Source organism: Hemitrygon akajei, chromosome 6 (assembly GCF_048418815.1).
Source record: "Hemitrygon akajei chromosome 6, sHemAka1.3, whole genome shotgun sequence".
Lineage (NCBI taxonomy): Eukaryota > Metazoa > Chordata > Chondrichthyes > Myliobatiformes > Dasyatidae > Hemitrygon > Hemitrygon akajei.
The window spans coordinates 49,053,393-49,073,833 of NC_133129.1; the positions used below are offsets into that span (position 1 = coordinate 49,053,393).

At 42.5% G+C, this 20,441-nt stretch overlaps 1 protein-coding gene across 2 annotated transcripts in view; it reads left to right on the top strand.

The window, feature by feature from the left end:
• LOC140729064 (ephrin type-A receptor 5-like) overlaps positions 1-20,441 on the top strand; it is a 326,116-nt gene that overhangs the window by 15,914 nt on the left and 289,761 nt on the right. The gene's annotated exons all lie outside the window — the stretch shown is intronic.

Consider the following 20,441-nt stretch of genomic DNA (forward strand, 5'->3'; position numbering starts at 1 on the left):
CCAGCATGTGGTCACATCATTCTGAACATTCGCTGCCCATAAATTGGTCCAAATGTCTTTTGATTGTAGTGATTGTACCTGGCTCTACCATCTCCCCGGGCAGCTCATTTCACCTACTGTATCTACCACTCACTCTCTGAAAAACATTAGCTTCTTAGGTCCCCTTTAATTCGAGTTTAAAACTCACCTACCACGGCTAAAAGACTGTGACCATCCACCTTACTTATGGCTCTCATGATTTTATACATCTCAATAAGTTCACCCCTCATTCTTCTGTGCTCCACAGAAAGCAATCTTTCTTAATAATTCAAGCCCTTCAGTTCCAGTACGATCCTTGTGAATCTTTCCTGCACCCTTTGTAGCTTACTTGCATCATTCCGATTGGAAGGTGACCAGAACTATGCAAAATATTACAGGTGCAGTCTCACAAATGTCCTCTATAGATAGAAACATAGAAAACCTACAGCACCATACAGGCCCTTTGGCCCACAAAGTTGTGCCGAACACGTCCCTACCTTAGAAACTTCTAGGCTTACCCATAGCCCTCTATTTTACTAAGCTCCATGTACCTATCTAAAAGCCTCTTAAAAGAACCTATCGTATCCGCCTCCACCGCTATTTCTGGCAGCCCATTCCACACACTCACCACTATCTGAGAAAAAACTTACCCCTGACATCTCCTCTGTACCTACTCCCCAGCATCTTAAACCTGTGCCCTCTTGTGGCAACCATTTCAGCCCTGGGAAAAAGCCTCTGACTATCCACACGATCAATTCTTCTCATCATCTTGTACAGCTCTATCAGGTCACCTCTCATCCTCCTTCGCTCTAAGGAGAAAAGGTCGAGTTCACTCAACCTATTCTCATAAGGCATCCTCCCCAATCCAGGCAACATTCTTGTAAATCTCCTCTGCACCCTTTCTGTGGTTTCCACATCCTTCCTGTAATGAGGCAACCGGAACTGAGCACAGTACTCCAAGTGGGGTCTGACCAGGGTCCTATATAGTTGCAACATTACCTCTTGGCTCCTAAATTCAATTCCACGATTAATGAAGGCCAATACACCATACACCTTCTTAACCACAGTGTCAAACCTGCGCAGCTGCTTTGAGTGTCCTATGGACTTGGACCCCAAGATCCCTCTGATCCTCTACACTGCCAAGAGTCTTACCATTAATACTATATTCTGCCATCATATTTGACCTACCAAAATGAACCACTTCACACTTATCTGGACGGAACTCCATCTGCCACTTCTCAGCCCAGTTTTGCATCCTATCAATGTCCCACTATAACCTCTGACAGCCCTCCACACTATCCACAACACCTCCAACCTTTGTGTCATCAGTAAACTCACTCACCCATCCCTCCACTTCCTCATTCAGGTCATTTATAAAAATCATGAAGAGTAAGGGTCCCAGAACAGATCTCTGAGGCATTCCACTGGTGACCAACCTCCATGCAGAATATGACCCATCTACAACCACTCTTTGCCTTCTGTGGGCAAGCCAGTTCTGGATCCACAAAGCAATGTTCCCTTGGATCCCATGCCTCTTTACTTTCTCAGTAAGTCTTGCATAGGGTACCTTATTAAATGCCTTGCTGATATCCATATACACTACCTCTAGTGCTCTTCCTTCATCAATGTGTTTAGTCACATCCTTAAAAAATTCAATCAGGCTCGTAAGGCACAACCTGCCCTTTATAAAGCCATGCTGACTACTTACTCCTAATCATATTTAACCTTTCCAAATGTTCATAAATCCTGCCTCTCAGGATCTTCTCCATCAGCTTACCAACTACTGAGGTAAGACTCACTGGTCTATAATTTCCTGGGCTATCTCTACTACCTTTCTTGAATAAAGGAACAACATGCTCAACTGTCCAATCCTCAGGAACCTCTCCCATCCCCATTGATGATGCAAAGATCATTCCCAGAGGCTCAGCAATCTCCTCCCTCGCCCCCCACAGTAGCTTGGGGTACATCTCATCCGGTCCCGGTGACTTATCCAACTTGATGCTTTCCAAAAGCTCCAGCACATCCTCTTTCTTAATATCTACATGTTCAAGCTTTTAAGTCTGCTGCAAGTCATCACTACAATCACTAAGATCCTTTTCCATAGTGAATACTGAAGTAAAGTATTCATTAAGTACCTCTACTACTTCCTCCGGTTCCATACACACTTTTCCATTGTCACACTTGATTGGTCCTATTCTTTCACATCTTATCCTCTTGCTCTTCACATACTTGTAGAATGCCTTGGGGTTTTCCTTAATCCTGCCCGCCAAGACCTTCTCATGGCCCCTTCTGGCTCTTCTAATTTCCTTCTTAAGCTCCTTCCTAGTAGCCTTATAATCTTCTAGATCTCTGACATTACCTAGCTCTCTGAACCTTTTGTGAGCTTTTCTTTTCTTCTTGACTAGATTTATTACAGGCTTTGTACACCACAGTTCCTGTACCCTACCATAACTTCCCTGTCTCATTGGAACATACCTATACAGAGCTCCGCACAAATATCCCCTGAATATTTGCCACATTTCTTTTGTGCTTTTCCCTGAGAACATCTGTTTCCAATTTAAGCCTCCAATTTCCTGCCTGGTAGCCTCATAATTCCCTTACTCCAATTAAACGCTTTTCTAACTTGTCTGTTCCTATCTCTCTCCAATGCTATTGTAAAGGAGATAGAATTATGATCACTATCTCCAAAATGCTCTCCCACTGAGAGATATGACACCTGACCAGGTTCATTTCCCAATACCAAATCAAGTACAGCTTCTCCTCTTGTAGGCTTATGTCAAGAAACCTTCCTGAACACACCTAACAAACTCCACCCCATCTAAACCTCTCACTCTAGGGAGATGCCAATCCATATTTGGGAAATTAAAATCTCCCATCATGGCAACTCTGTTATTATTACACCTTTCCAGGATCTGTTTCCCTATCTGCTCCTCAATATCCCAACATGACACAACATGACGACTCAGCTTGTATTCTAAGCACCATCAGATGAAGGAAAACATGCCATAGCTCTTCCTCACCACATTGTCAATCTGCTTTGCTAATTTCAGGGAACTATGTGCTTCTCTGCCAAGGCACCAACCATTTCACCCCTTACTTCCCACAATGTATAAGGTCAAGGTCAATGTCAAAGGTTGCACTTGGTCAGACCCCTGGGATTTTCCCTACATTATGTGACTCAAAACCCCTTTTTACAAAATGTCAGTATTTTTCAGGACTTCACTGTTCTGTTCCCTGAACTCCTGAGCTTCCATAACCTTTTCCATGGCAACTACAAATGAGAAATATTAATCTAAGACCTCAGCCATATCCATGGACTTCACATACAGACAATCACAATGATCCTTAAGATGACATATTGCCTGCCTAGTTATCCCTTTGCTCCATATTTATTCACAAAGTCTCTTAGAAATCTCATTTACTTTATCTGCCAAGGATATCTCATGTCCCATTTTTGTCTTCCTGACTTTGTTTATAGACGCGCCTACATCCCGTAGATTCCCCAAGGGACTTGGATGATCCCAGCGGCCCAATCCTGGCATATGCCTTCTTTTTTTCCATGAACAGAGCCTCAACATCCCTCATTAAACAGCTTTCCCTAATCCTGTCAGACTTGCCCTTCTCCCTAATGGGAGCATGCTTTCACAGAACTCTCCCTGTCTCACTTTAAAAGCCAAACTTCCCTTTACATGTCAACAGTCTCCCAATCAACCTTCACACATTCATGCCAAATGCCTTCAAATTTGATCTTGCCCTAGTTGAGGACTTTATCCTGTGGCCCAGTCCAGTCTCCTTCCAAAACTATTTTAAAAATAAATGAACTATGGTCTCAAGTTGCTTTCACAGATAAGTCATTTACCCTGTCTCATTTCCCAAGAGGAAAGTTAAGCACTTCCCCCTCTCTGGATGGGCCATCTACATGTACTGGGCATGCTTAGCAAATTCTGTCCCATTGAATCTTTCGATCCCAATCATTGTTGGGGAAATTAAAATCACCTTACACCGCAACCCTCCAACTATCTGTGCTGTTGTTGTCTTAGCTGACTTTAATTTCCCCAATATGGAATAGGACTTCCTCATGACAGAGTATTAGATGCAGTAGAATTTGTTTGTATACAGGAGAGTTTTTTGATATGGGTATATACAATCCAACCAGAGGAGAGACCATTATTGTGCAATGGGTGGAGTTTCAATGGTTAGAGATAAAGGTAAGACTGGACAAAGTAGTTAAGGGTTAAACTGGGGGAAGCCTAATAACAACAGTATAAGTTAGGAGCTGGGAAGAGTAGATTGAGAATGGCTGTGAAAGGTCAAATCCACATATGGATGTAATTTAAAGGCTAGCTGGTCAGAATTCTGCGAGAAAGAAAGACAAAGATGGCAAGTTTTGAGAACCTTGGGTGTTGAGAGATGTTGCAAACTTAGTTAAAAAGGAAAGGAAAGCATATGTAAGGTTTGGGAAGCCAAAATCAGACAGGACCTTTGGGTAATATATAGGATGTAGGGAAGAATGTTAATAATAAATCAAGAAGGCTAAAAGGGGCCATGAAATGCTGTTGGCAAGCAGGAACAGGAGGAATTTCAAAACATTTTATATGTATGTTGATAACAAGAAGGTAATTAGGGAGATGGTAGGACCACTCAAGGTCGAAAGAGGAAATTTTAAACCTGGAGACAGGAAAAGTAGGTGAGGTATTAAATGAGCACTTCACATTGGCAATCAGCATAGAGAACAGTAGGATTTGTCAAGTCAAGTCAAGTCACTTTTTATTGTTATTACGACCATAACTGCCGGTATGGTACACAGTAAAAACGAGACGATGTTTTTCAGGACCATGGTGCTACATGAAACAATACAAAAACTACACCGAACTACGTAAAACAACACAACAACTACACTAGATTACAGACCTACCCAGGACTGCATAAAGTGCACAAAATAGTGCAGGCATTACAATAAATAATAAACAATACAATAGGCACAGTAGAGTGTAGTAAGTTGGTGTCAGTCCAAGCTCTGGGTATTGAGGAGTCTGATGGCCTGGGGGAAGAAACTGTTACATAGTCTGGTCGTGAGAGCCCGAATGCTTCAGTGCCTTTTCCTAGATGATAGGAGGGAGAAGAGTTTGTCTGAAGGGTGTGTGGGGTCCTTCATAATGCTGTTTGCTTTGCGGATGCAGCGTGTAGTGTAAATGTCTGTAACGGCGGGAAGAGAGAACCCAATGATCTTCACTATCCGCTGTAGGGTCTTGTGATCCGAGATGGTGCAATTTCTGAACCAGGCAGTGATGCAGCTGCTCAGGATGCTCTCAATACAACCTCTGTAGAATGTGGTGAGGATGGGGGGTGGGAGATGGACTTTCTTCAGCCTTCGCAGGAAGTAGAGATGCTGCTGGGCTTTCTTTGCTATGGAGCTGGTGTTGAGGGAGTGGTATGTTGATGTTCTAGAGCATGTTGCTATCAAGAAGGAGAAAGTGTTGTGTCTCATGAAAAACATTAGGGTGGTAAGTTCTCCGGGCCTGATGAAATTAATCCAAGGTTAATGAGAGAGGAAAGAGACAAGATTGGTTGGATCACAACAGAGATCCTTGTATTCTTTTTAATCATGGGGGTTGGGGGGAATGGTGAAGGGGCGGGGTTTCCAGAGGACTGGACAGTGGACAATCTTGCAACTGTCTAAAACTACCGTCAAGCCACATTGAAGTATTATATGCTGTTTTAGTCGCTGTATTACTGAAATGATCTGGAGGCTTTGGAAAGCATGTAGAATAGGTTCTCCAAAAGCTTGCCTAGTCTGGAGAGCATTAACTCCAAGGAGAGGTTGTCAGAATTGGATTGCTTTCTATAAAATATTGAAGGCTGAGGGGTGACGTAAAAGAAGTATATAAAATTATGAGAGACATAGACAAGGTAGACGGTCAGAATTGTTTTTTCAAGGAGGTAGAAATTTCAAATACAGGAGGGTGTATGTTTCAGATGTGTGTGTGTGTGGGGGGGGGAATATTTAATGGAGATTTAGGTGGGTAATTTTTTTCTCACAGAGCATGATAGGTGTTTGCACAACACTGTTAGGCGAGGTGGTGAAGTCGACGATAGCATTGTTTGAGGTATTTAGACAGGCAAAGAATGCGAGATATAGACCAGGCCCAGGCAAGTGGGATTAGTTTAGTTTGGCATCTTGTTCAGCACAGAATTATGGACTGAAGGGCCTGTTCCTGTTCTGAGCATTTCTATATTCTAATAATTATTCTAGCGTTTCATGTTTATTTAAAACATGACAAGCATTCATCGGCATGCCACAATATATAGCTTGCTCTATAAAATATTTAAAAAGGCAATCAAAAATTAGATTTTTTTTTACTTTCAGCTTGTCCTTCAAGCAGATTTCTGCAGTGTAGTAGACCTCTCTGTGTGCTAATGACACTGTTCCTGCACGTCCCAGGTCCCGCGCAGCGGATGCTTTATATTGAATAAGGGGCTCCACCGCACAGGTTATTGGGCCTGAGTGCGTTGCTTTCTCTGAGGTTGCACAGGTTTTTTTGTTTCAACTCTGACTGCAAAATCTGGGTCAGTTATGTGAAATACAAAAATTGTGCTTGCAGTCAGAGAGATGGTGCGTAATTTTCAGAAACTAATTTATAAAATAATAAGCAAAACCGTTCAGGTTTTGATGGAAATCCTGTTTTCCAGTGTTGCTAGGAGATGGTAATGTTAGGTTTCCTATCACGGTAAAATCAGCATTATTCCCAGAGCAGTGTTTGGATTGTATCTAATTTCCACTGTCATTTAGCTTGAGAGAAATGCCTCGCTTAAAACAATAAGGAAAATTGTTGTTTTTGACAAATATTCTTGCTCGCTGCATGCTTCCAAATGCATATAAATAGCCCAAAAATGTTATTCTAATTCTGATTTTCACAAATTTATGCTTACTGGATTTTATTATTTTATACCAAGCAATTCAGGAAAATAAAAGCAAAAGAATATTTTCAGCCTCTGCTGTACTCTGATGGAATGGGAATTTAAAACCAGTTGAGACAAGCTTGTAACCACTAGGCAGGTATACAAATAAAATTTCATACAGTCAGGAGATAGCACAGTGACAGGACTCCTGCAATAGTGGTTAATCTTTTATTGCAGATTTAAAGCTAAAGCAGCAATCATGCAAACACTTCAAGAGAGCTAATGAGGCTTGCTTTTGCTTGTAATGTAGATGGGTGCAGAGAGGCCCAAATCATAACCTAGCCTGCTTAAATTTGATTGCAAAGTTGTTAGTGTTTGATGTCAGCAATTGAGAAGGGAGAGTTTAGGAGACAAGAGGAATGTCAATATTCCTGTCATCCTTGTGTTACATGCTTTCCCAGCATTTTCCTTGCATTGCTGATGCAGTTGATGCCCAGTGGCACAGTGCATACCTCACCAGCAGGAAAAGCAGAGCTGCATCTGAACAAACAGAACTAAGCAAACTACATAGGGTCAAGTTATTGTAGGTTTTATAGAGCTGAAATCTTTTTTTGTTGGCAATGGGCTACCACATGTCAAATGTATCTGGAAATAGCTGGTTGATAGATTTCTTTAGTTTTCTTTTCCTCTGTCTGTTGGAAACAGGTGAAAATCACCCTTTAACATTTCCAAAATAAATAAAATCTGGCTTCAATGTTTAGCTCCCGAAATACAGGCGTTAAATGTTAAGGCACACATGATGTGATCGGAGCAGCTCACATGAAGATTAAAACAAAACAGTTGATTAATCCGCGAGTTTCTGGAGCACTAAGCAACATGTTCATTACCATATAAGTGAGTGAAGGTAATCTGACGAGTCGCTTTCAAACATTTCCTTCTGAATCAGATGCACTGCCAAGTCTAATTTCGTATTCTGTGCAGTTACAGCTGATCTTTCTCTTCACTTGCCTCTTGCCATGAGTGAAACTCTAATCCATCTTTATCACCTTGGGAGCTGGCATGAACTTCCCTCACTGCACCCTGCTCCTTCAGCCTGCACTAATCCCATACCACCTCACTCAGATGGGTGGCAGCAGTGTTATTGGTGCGTAGGAATGTAAAAGTGACGAAATTGATGGCTATTTATGTAAAGGATGAAAAGGCTTTGTACGGTTCATTGTTGTAAATGATTGCTTTTTAAAATTATGAATAAAGATTATTTTGATAAAAAAAATACCACTCCACCCTCTTTTGTGTTTCACCACTCCCCTCCCCTGTCTGCAGAGTTCTCTGTGCTCAGTGCAGTAACTTTAAGATTATTTTCTCTTGCTATGACATCCTTATTATCCACACATGACCTTCCCTGGCTCTGCACGTCCGCTTTAAATAAACGCAGACCATTTTCATTCTTTGCCCTCGCAATGCTGAATATTTCTCCTTTTATATGGTTCTTCAGCTTCCAGCCCACCCCCCACTATACAATCTCACACCAACATTCGTTTCTGATAGCCCCTTCCTGGTGAGATTACCATTTTGTTTCAGGCTCTGGGCAACTTTGAAATATGGAGGGATGTCACTAATAAATACATACACAAGAACACAACAAAATAGTAAGTAGGCCACTTAGCCAATTGGGTCTGTTCTTTCATTCAATATGATTATAGTTGATCTATGCTGGCCCCACCTCCTCCTCTGTGTCAGTTCCCCTAACCCTTAATCCTCCCAATCTCTCAAAGATTTATCTACCTCTACTTTAAGTGCTTATAATGACCTTCTCTTTATTATTCTCGAGAGCAGAGAATTCCAGAAAATCACTATCACCCAGTGCGAAGAAATTTCTGCATTATATTCCTCAGTTTTAAATGACTGGCCCTTATCTTGTAACCATCTCTGCTCGGTCAGGACTCTCCCACTCTTGACACCTACCCTGTTGAGCCTTTTATGATTTTATATAATAGAGTTATCTCTCATTGTTCTAAATTCCATAGAAAATACAGTAGGCCCAGCCTGTGCATCCTCTTTGGAAAGGACAATCCTCTTGATCTAGGAGTTACCCTGGTGAATCCTTTCTGGACTGCCTCCAATGCGATTGTAACCCTTTGTAGGTAAGGAGTCCAGAGCTGGGCACCTGATTAGGAAAGGACTTCTCATGCAGATCAATTGCAGTCCTCGTGGGCTGAATTCAAATGCAGGTTCCACAGATGAAAGAATTCCAGAGATCTGCGGATCCTTTGTGAAAAATGCTTTGCACCCGAGACAATTTCACGCTTCTGATAGGCACTTTACCACTGTGTGCAATGTATTGGCAGTGTATCCTAAGGAAAACTTCAAATATACAGCAAACAAAATCCAGTTTGATTTGAATTTGCATGTTTGATTAGTGATACGTCCTCATGTATCCTCTCCTGTCGGGCAGGTGATACAGAGGTTTGAAAGCATGTACCACCTTACTCGATAACAGCTTTCAATCGTCTGTTATCAAAATCTTGCATGAACTTCTTGTATGCTATAGATAAGCCCATAATCTCCCAGTCTGCCTCTTTGTGGCCCTTGCTTTTTGTTGCTGCTCAACACAACCCTTTCTCTGTAGCAATAGCACTTTATTTTGCATTCTGTTTTCTCAATAGTCATAGTCATAGGAAAATGCAGCACTGAAACAGGCCCTTCAGCCCATCTAGTCTGTGCCAAACTGATTAAAATGCCTACTCCCATCGACCTGCACCCGGACCATAGCCCTCCATACTCATACCATCCATGTACCTACTAAAACTTGGCTTAAATGTTGAAATCAAACTCACGTACACTAATTGTGCTGGCAGCTCATTCCACACTCTCACGACCCTCTGAGTGAAAAAGTTTCTCCTCATGTTCCCCTTAAACTCTTCACCTTTCACCCTTAACCCATGACCTCCATTTGTAGTCCCATACATCCTCAGTGGAAAAAGCCTGCTTGCATTTACCATATCTACATCCATCATAATTTTTTTATACCCCTATGAAATATCCTTTCAGTCTTTTATATTCCAAGGAATAAAGTCCTAACCTATTCAATCGTTTTTTATAACTCAGGTCTTCCAGTCTCAGCAACTTCCTTATCATTTTTCCTGTACTCTTTCAAACTAATTTACATCTTTCCTGTAGGGAGGTGACCAAAACTGCACACAATACTCCAAATTAGGCCTCACCAAAGTCTTACACAACTTCAACATAACATCGATTTATGAAGGCTGATGTGCCAGAAGTTTTCTTTATGACCCTATCTACCTGTGACACCATTTTCAATGAATTATGGACCTGTATTCCCAGATCCCTTTGTTCTAGTGCACTCCTCAATGCTGACCATTCACTGTGTAAGACTTATCCTGTTTGGTCCTACAGAAGATAGATAGATAGATAGATAGATAGATAGATACTTTATTCATCCCCATGGGGAAATTCAACATTTTTTTCCAATGTCCCATACACTTATTGTAGCACAACTAATTACATACAATACTTAACTCAGTATAAATATGATATGCATCTAAAATCACCCTCTCAAAAAGCATTAATAAATAGCTTTTAAAAAGTTCTTAAATAGTTTACTAAAATACATTGAATGGTAACTTAAGCTCAGTCCTAACCCCGGCACTTTAACATATCTTACCCCTGGTGGTTGAATTGTAAAGCCGAATGGCATTGGGGAGTAATGATCTCTTCATCCTATCTGAGGAGCATTGCATCGATAGCAACCTGCCACTGAAGCTGCTTCTCTGTCTCTGTAACACCTTGCACTTGTCTGCATTAAACTCCATCTGCCAGTTTTTCATCTCATTTTACCAGCTGGTCCAGATCCTGTTGCAAGCCATGGTAGCCTTCCTCACTGTCCATTACACCCTCAATCTCGATGTCATCTGCAAATTTGCTGACTGAGTTAACCACGTTATCATCCAGTTTGTTGATATAGATGACAACCCAACATTGATTCTTGTGGCACCCCACTAGTCACAGGCCTCCAGTTAGACAGGCAACCATATAATACCACTTTTAGGCTTTTCCTGCAACGTGAACGTCTAATCCATCTGAACCTTCTTGACCAACCTTCCATATGGGACCTTGTCAAATACCTTGCTAAAATCCATGTAGACACCATCCACTTCCTTGTCTTTATCAACTTTCATAGTAACTTCCTGAAAAAAGATTGGTTAGACGTGACCTACCAGGCACAAAGCCATGCTGACTATCCCTAATCAGCACATGTCAATCCAAATACTCATATATCAGGTCCCTTAGAATACCTTCCAGTAACTTTCCCACAACTGATGTCAGGCTCACCAGCCTATACTTCCCTGGTTTACTTTTAGATCTTTTCTTAAACAGTGGAAAAACACTGGCTATCCTCCAATCCTCCGGTACCTCACCTGCCGCTGAGGATGACTTAAGCATCTCTGCTAGGGCCCAGACAATTTCTACACTACCCTCCCACAGGGTCCGAGCGAACACCTCATCAGGTCCTAGGGATTTATCTGCCCTAATTTGCCCCAAAACAGCAAACACCTCCTCCTCTGTAATCTGTACAGGGTCCAAGAAGTTGTTGCTGCTTTGCCTAACTTCTATCGACTCTGCGTCCATCTCCTGAGTAAATACAGATGCTATTTTTTTAAAGATCTCCCCCATTTCTTTTGGCTCCATGGATGGATTACCATTCTGAACTTCCAAAGGACCAACTTTTTCCCTTGCAACCTTGTTATGGTCATGCATGGAATGATCCGTCTAGATGGCATGCAAAACGAGGCTTTTCCCTGTATCTCAATACACATGACAGTAATAAACTGATACTAAAACCAAATTTTTACGGTAAATTCATGTATTGGAACAGTCAACCAGGAATCTAATTATTGATGTTTCTGATATATTGTACAGAAAGCAGAAAAAACAATTGATTTACAATTGCAAGCAAGTTACACCAGGAGTCCACACTGGCTGCCTGCAGGAGCATTCAGTTAGATCCACTCCCCCACTTTTCCTCATCACTGCAAATTCTGTGCTTTCACATACCTTCCATTTTTACTGTGAACATTGCAACTGGGGATCTGGCTCCACCATAACTGCCCATGTATACACAGAGAAACCACTTACTGTATTTAAAAAAAGCTCATGTCTGTTTGTTTCTTTTGCCAGTCACTGTTGCCTTGTGCCCCTGGCCATTGATTCTTCTAAAAGGACCAATTTCTTTCCAGCTGCACTGTCCCACCCTTCATGATTTCAAGTATCTCTAGCAGAACTTCTTGCAGCCTACTTTGTTCCAGCAACAACTAAAGCTTTCCCTCACTGTCCGCAGAGCTGTGATCTCTCATCCCTGGAATCTCTACTGCCCTCTTTCCACTGTCTTCACATCTTGCCTGATATGGTCACAGGGCTCCATTTACAGCAATGGCTGTGTTCCATAACGGTTCATGGTATAAACTTCTATGTATAAAGTCCAAGATCCTGAATATGTTTTCTTTTCATATTTCTTATTCAGCCCTGCTACTGTCAATTCTAAAATGATGAGAATGAGAATGAGTTATATGGGCACTGCTGATATTTCTCATGTTGATATTTCCTCTTCTCATCTTTTCTACCAAAATGTAGCAGTTTGCATTATATGCATTCACTTTTGTTTATCCACTTCACCAGCTGGTCTACCTCTTTGAAATCTGTTTCCATCCTCCTCATTGTCTGTTGCTCCTCCAAATTCTGAGTTCTCTGCGAGTTTGGAAATTGCTCCTTGCTCAGTGATGTCCAAATCAAAGTTCAAAGTTCAAAGTAAATGTTAGTATCAAAGTCCATGTATGTCACCATATACAACCCTGAGATTCATTTTGTTGCAACCATAATCAATAAATCAATTAAAGAATAATAAGCAGAACAGAATCAGTAAAGGACTGTACCAGCCTGGGCATTCAACCACAGTATAGAAGACAACAAACTGTGCAATACAAAAAGAAGAAATAATAAGAATGAATAAACAAATAAGCAATAAATATCGAGAAATTGAGATGAAGAGTCCTTGAAAGTGAGTCCATTGATTGTGGGGACATTTCAATGATGGGGCAAGTGAAATTGAGGGAAGTTATCCCCTTTCGTTCAAGAGCCTGATGGTTGAAGGATAGTAACTGTTCACTGGTGTATCCAGGAACACAACTCCATAATTACCTCCAGACTGAATATAACATTCTCACTGCTGCTCCCTGCTTCCAGTTACCAAAACAATTTTCTGTCTGTGTTGCTACAGACTGTTTCATTCCATTGCTCCATATTTTAATGATTACCTTGTTATGTGGCATCTTATCAAATGCCTTTTGGAAGTCCATACCTGCCACATTATCTTAAGAAAGTGCTATTATAAGGAAGATCTATTATACACAATTTTTCTTCAACATATCAATGTTGGCTTGCTAGTCAGTCCACACTTGTTCTAATGATTTCTAATTCTGTACATAGAACATCGTACAGTACAGGCATTGGCCTCCTTGTTCATCGTGACCATGCCAACCATAACACCAGCCTAACTAATCCCATGTTTCTCCATGTGGTTCCTATACTCTATTCATTGCTTGTTCAAGTGAATGTTTAAATGCCTATTAAACATAGCCACCTTCCACCACCCGACATGGCAGTATGTTCCAGACACCTAGCACTCTCTGTGTAAAACAAAAACTTGCCATGCACACCTTCTTTAAGCTTCTCCACTCTCACCTTAAAACTATGCTCTCTAGAACTTGATATTTCCACCTTAAGAAAAAGACTCTATCTACCCCAGATCTTGGTGTCATCTGCAAATCTGCAGATCTAATTAACCACATTATCATCCAGATCACTGATATAGATGACAAACTACAACAGTCCCAGCACCAATCCCTGTGTTACTCTACTAGTCAAAGGGATACAGTCGGAGAGGCAACCATCTACTAGCACCCTCGGGCTTCTCCCACAAAGCCAATGTCTAATCCAGTTTACTACCTCATCTCGAATGCTGAGCGACTGAAGCTCATTGACCAACCTCCTATGCAGGATCTTGTAGACAATATCCACTGCCTGTCTAAGTATCCTGAGATACCAGTTCAGATTCCCATTCATTTACTTATCTCATGGACGTTGAAACATACAATGAAATGCGTTGTTTTTGTTAACAACCAATGCAAACTATCATGTGCTGCGTCAGCCCTAAAGTGGTGCCACACATTCAGGTGCCAATATAAGATGTCACCACGTACACCGAAATACGCAGTCAACAACATCACCGAAGTAAACCCCATTCCTCCCTCCCACCTATGCACCCACACTTACACATTATTGACGCTGTCTCATGATTGATTTTGGAACATTCCGCATTACTCTAATTAAACACACTGGTCAGTGTGAGCTGGGTTTCTCTCTACATCTGGTTCAGAAAAAGATTGTAACATCTGCAATTCTCCACTTCTAATCTGCATCCATAGATGATGAAAGATTCAGGGCCCCTGCAGTTCATTCCATTATTTTGCTTTGAGTTTTAGGTTGTTGCCATGGAGAAATCTCTGGGCTGTGGAGGATTGTGCAGTCAAACACAGAGAGGGGGAGACAGCCAACTTCCATCATGTCCAATGGGAGGTGATGAGAGAGACTGGAGGACCCCAGGGGTCTGCCAACATACGGAGCAGGTGCCATACTCACCATGTCAGTCAGGAGACGGTCTTGAACCACACTCTTCAGGGCTGAGTGGCCATACTGCTTGACTTGTCCAGCCCAATGCCAGCCTTCCCAGGAGCCATCTTTCCAGCAGGCTGTGGACAACAGATACAGGATCAACAGCAGCGAGCAGTAGTTCTCACCAGGTTCCCAGCACAGCAGTAGTGAACAGGGTTTCACGACCAGGTTCCCAGCACAGCAGGAATAAGTAGGGGGTTCTCAACAGGTTCCTAGAACAATAGTAGTGATGAGGGACACACTAGCTTCCCAGCACAGCAATTGTGAGCAGCAGTTTTCACTTGGCTCCCAGCACAGCAGTAGTGAACAGGGGGTTACACCAGCATCCCACACAGCAGTAGTGAGCAGGGGGTCACACCAGTGTCCCACACAGCAGTAGTGAACAGGGGGTCACACCAGCGTCCCACACAGCAGTAGTGAACAGGGGCTCACACCAGTGTCCCACACAGCAGTAGTGAGTGGGGGCTCACACCAGTGTCCCACACAGTAGCAGTGAGCAGGGGCTTTCACTGGCTTCCTACCACAGCAACAGTGGGCAGGGCCCCACACTAGCTTCCCAGCACAGCAATAATGAGGAGACTTTTTAACCAGGTTTCCAGCCCTCCAGGGATGTTGGTATTGCACCTTGACATGTAATGCTCTAACAACCCTTTTAAACAATGATTCTATTAGCATAAACCTTCCTGGGAACACATCCTAAGCGCTGCCAATGTACTATATCTATGTGAGAGAGCAGTCTGCTGAACTGGAATTGTCAGAAATGCATCATTTTGATTTGTGGGGTCTTATTATTTCTGTCATCACATAATCCATAACTGGATATGTAAAATTAATTAAAAATCAATTCACTTTGTTCTCTCCAGAATCATCTTTCCTTGTTATTTATACATGCGATCCAATGGCAAGGTGTTGCTGACCGCAGCCTGCCGCTTGCCTTCATTGCTGAAACGCACACAGGAGATTCTGCAGATGCTGGAAATCTAAACTAACACACAGAAAATGCTGTAGGAACACAGCAGGTTAGGCAGCATCTATGGAGAAAAACAAACTGCCATTATTACGGGCAAGGATCTTTCATCGGGAAAGGTCTTGGCCTGAAATGTTAACTGTTTATTCCTCTCAATAGATAGTGCCTGAGCTGGCATGTTCCTCCAGTGGAGGGACACTGATAATGCTTCCTTTGAATTGCTTATCTACAATGGGAGACACTTCTTGTTCAAATACCTTAGCTGAGACAAACTAATTGACATGATAGTATCAGGCCATGTCCACACTTGACTGGATAAATCCATAACCAAAGCTTTTTCTCTTCGTTTTGACCCTCTGTCCTCACTGAAACAGCATTTTCCTCCCCCAAAAACGGAGCTTTTCTAAAATGCCCTCCAGAGTGTGTAAATTTGAAAACACTGATTGGGCAGAGTAGTGTGGACAGGGTAACTGGAGATTTCTAAAAACACTGTCATGACGTGCTGGAACAGATGGTGGCGGCAGCGCGGCATTTCATTGTTTTCTTGAACGCAAACCCCCACACAACCTAACGATTTCAGAACAGATGGCAACAAAACTGAAGCCATTAGAGTTAGAAATTTACTCAGCAAATACTTTGACCCATAACTTACTGAATAAATAAGTATAATTACTTTGCCCTGTTTTCTGTCCTTACTTGTATGAAGGTGAATTACCAATTTATGCAAGTACTTCTCTGACAATAGATGTGTAACAGCCTAATGTAACGTTGTATGAAAGTACAAGATAACACTGATGCAGACATGTTTTATACATTTAACAAGGTGCTCTATTAATGCAACAGAGTTGGTCAGTTTTTCAATGTTCATCTTCAGCCGGGTCATACTGTCCGTGAGCTCCCTGTCGGTTGCCTCCATACGCTCCAGTATTTGTTTTTTTTTAGTTTTAAGTCCTCCTGTGCGAGAGCCAACAGCTATCCGTCGTTTGGCAATTTCCTTTTACACTTTTCTTGTCTGTAACTGCACAAACACACACTTTCACAGTGAGATTTGACACCAAACATGTCGCTTGTTTTCTGTAGATGTGTGTGTCCTGCGCATGCCCAGTAGAAGGAGATTCGCCCAAGTACCCGTTTTAATGTGGATGGAGGTATTTTCAAAAACACTTGGTGTGGACGCCTATTGTTTTTATGAAAAACTGGCATTTTCAAAATTATCCGGTCTAGTGTGGATGTAGCCTCAGTCTGGTCTGCAAGCTTCCTTGAACTTGTTTACAATGGTGCAAATTACTCAAACCCACAATTGGCTGAATTGACTCAGGCCAATTAACACAACTCCATAGTTTTAATGTTTGGCTGATGCATATGCAAATATATGATGGTGACCATTTTGTAAATTATATCTCTTTGTCTGTGGGCCAGTGTGTGCTTTTAACCAAATTACTGATTTTAATTTATACTAAAAACTGAAGACTGCTTCTTGCTTGAATTAATATTTGCTATATTCACATAATTCCAGAGTACTCCTTGACGTACCCTCCTCTTGGCCCCTGGACAGAAATCTGTCCCAGGAATGCCAATCTTTAACTAAGTAGGGCAACAAAATTCCCTTCACTTCAGATCCCTTCTCCAAATACTAACCTATCGCATCCCTATGTGCATCTATATCTACACTATCATCCCTAACTGGCTATCTACAAGACAAAGCAAAGATGGCAATAACCATTCTTCTCAATGTCCACCGGTCTTTAAAATGAGGCTTTGTCATTCATGTGCTTGTTGCCTCCTTCCCTGCTGGCCCATTGAGGTTCACATATCCTTATCTGTGCTCCTTCAATATCCGATAGCTAAAACTCAGCAGAGGCCACCAATAGTTACTCTGTGTGCAGAGGCACCAGCAAGATACCTGTATCAGGTTCACAGGTAATCTGCTTCTCAGAATAATCTGACAACAAGTCTCTCAGTGCCTTTGGTTGATCTTCAGGAGGATTTCGAGTGGTCTATATTTGAATTGTTGGAAGAACCTCACCCCGGTAACACCTACTCCTGGACTGTCCTTTTGACCTCTTGCCCAACAATTGGAAGTTCCCAGCTCAGTTGTGTTCACTCCCCATTCAGGCTGGGATTGCTATCTTCAGATGCTGTGTGCAGTTTTTTCTCTTTCTTGGTCTGCCTTGCCATCGAAGTTATGTCTGCTGTAACTTGGATCCCTCCTCATTTATTTCCCTCAATATTTTTCTATTCTGATATATACAACTAACCATCTACCTCCCAGGACCAGCCTTCATTAGAGTTGCTGTTATCCTTTGACTCTTTATTCACGACTTGCTTACCCACTTTTTCTGAGTCTTCTGTACGTGCTTCCATTCTCTTTCACCCGCAGGCCTGCTTCCGTCAGGAGTGATCAGATATGAAGCAGCAGGCCGGTGTTCATCACTTAGGTTCTCTGTAATGACATTGTTATTGGGTGGACTTGATCCCTTGTTCTTTCTGTGAGGACGACAAGAAGATGAGTCATATTGTTTAACCTGAGTGCAGTGTTTCTGTTGGCTGCCTTACTGGTCTGTACACAAAAACAGATGTCATTTGTCAGAAGCACACAGAACCTGCGGTCCCATCCACCTAGGGACAAACCCTGCCTTTTTCAGGCATCTCTGTTATACCATGACCTGGTCACCCAGCTGTAGGAGGACTATCTTCCCTCCCTCAGGCTCTCTCTAATCAGCAAAATGTTGCTGCTAGTTTGCTTTGGCCCTCAACTCTTTAAGCTGGTTACAATCGCCCTTCACATCTCCATATAATCTTACTAAATTGGTCCCAGTAGTTTCTTCCTGAACACTTCCGATTTCTGTGCCGTGGGATCTACACATCTGTTCTCTTTCTGCTCTTTTTTCTCCCTCTTCTGGTGATCCTTTACTTTATTTGTTGCTACCTCCACAGGCAGCTGCACTACTTCGAACAGTTCTTGACTGTGTTTGGCCCTCCTTGGGACCTCCTGACATGCTTCATGCAATGTTCCATGTCTTGTCCCTATCTGGAGCTGTTGTCGCTCTGTGGGCCATGTTATTATTTTGTTGATCATACATGCTCGCTCCCCCTGACTTGTCCATGTTACTTCTCCTTTTCCTGAGTCTGTGTTAGTACCTTTCGTACTTAGAGAGCCCAACCCCAGAACAGTACCCTCATGGTTTGGGCACACCCAGAAGTCTGCAGGAAGTCGTATTCCCTCTATCTCAAGTGCCCGTGGTTCACTTCTCTCTGCTCTCATTGTTTCACCTCTGGCACTCTGGCACTCGCCTCTCCAGTCCTATGCAAGAGGAGTTCAGTTATTGATACTGATGACCTGTGTCCACTAACGTACAACATTGCTGACCCCATAATAAATCTCTTGTAAACATCTGTGAATGACCAGTGTTTGCAACGGAGACTGCCGCCAGTTATTTGTCTGACCTGGACGCTGTCCTCACCACCACTATAATCTGATTGATTGTCAAAAGAGACAGAGAGGGTGCTACTGTCATTTCTACCTGTTTTGGTGAGTGTTTCTCACATCTTTCTCCCTTTTTAGAACCCTGGCTCCACTATGGCCTGATAGGCCACTGCTGGAACATATCCTTCTTCCCCTTCAACATTTATCCTGGCACTCCCTTGTAAGGTGCCCTGGTTGCTGGTACACAAAGCAAGTCCTCAGCGGCTACATTCACTCAGCCACTTTATGACCTCTTCTCTCTCCTCTGGTCTATTTCATTGGCCGAAGATACCATCATGGGTGAGGCTGATCCTACTGCTACCCTCAAGTCTAGAACTTCCTGGTGGGCTGAGACCTACATACACAAAATGCTGGAGGAACTCAACAGGTCAGGCAGCATCTATAGAAACAAATAAACAGTTGACGTTTCAGGCCGAGACACTTCTTCAGGATTGGAAAGAAAGGGGAAGGTACCAAAATAAAAGGGTGCTGGGAAGGGAAGGAGGACTAGTCGGAAGGTGATAGGTGAAGTCAGGTGGTTAAGAAAGGTAAAGGGCTGGAGAAGAAGCAATTATGTGAGAAAGGGAAGAAGGAGGGGCACCAGTGGGAGGTGATAGGGAGGTGAGGAGAAGAGGTAAAATGCTAGAGTGGGTAATAGAAGAGGGAAGAGAGAGGAAAAAATACCAGAAAGAGTAATCGATATTCATGCCTTGTTTGGAGGCTAGCTAGGCAGAATATGAGGTATTGCCCTTCCACCCAGAGAGTGGTCTCATCATGGCAGAAGGACGACATGTCAGAATAGGAATGGATTCAGTAATTAAAACAGTTGGCCACAAGGAAATTCTGCTTTTGGGGGATGGAGCGGAGGTGCTCGAAAAAGCAGACCTCCAACTTACCTCAGATCTCACTAGTGTAGTGAGATTGAGAGCATTGAATACAATAGATGACACCAACAGATTTGCAGATGAAGTGTTGCCTCATCTGGAAGGACTATTTGGCGCACCGAATGGAGGTATGGGAGGAGGTAAATGTGCAGGTGTAGTATTTCTGTCATTTGCAGGAATATATGCCAGGATGGATATTAGTGGGGAGGGATGAATGGATAAAACAATCCTCAACTTTCCTGCAACATGTCTAGGAAAACAGGATTATCTGACCCTGAATACTCTTCATATGGTTGATAGGTATGCCCTGCATAATCCATCACAGGCTCATTACCTCTCTGAACCACTGACATTATCATTCCCCAGTTAGTCTCACCTCCTCCCAGTCGCTGTCTCACTTCCCCCTTAAAGAAACAATATTTCTCCTCAATACTGGCATTCCTGCTGACAGTGTTCC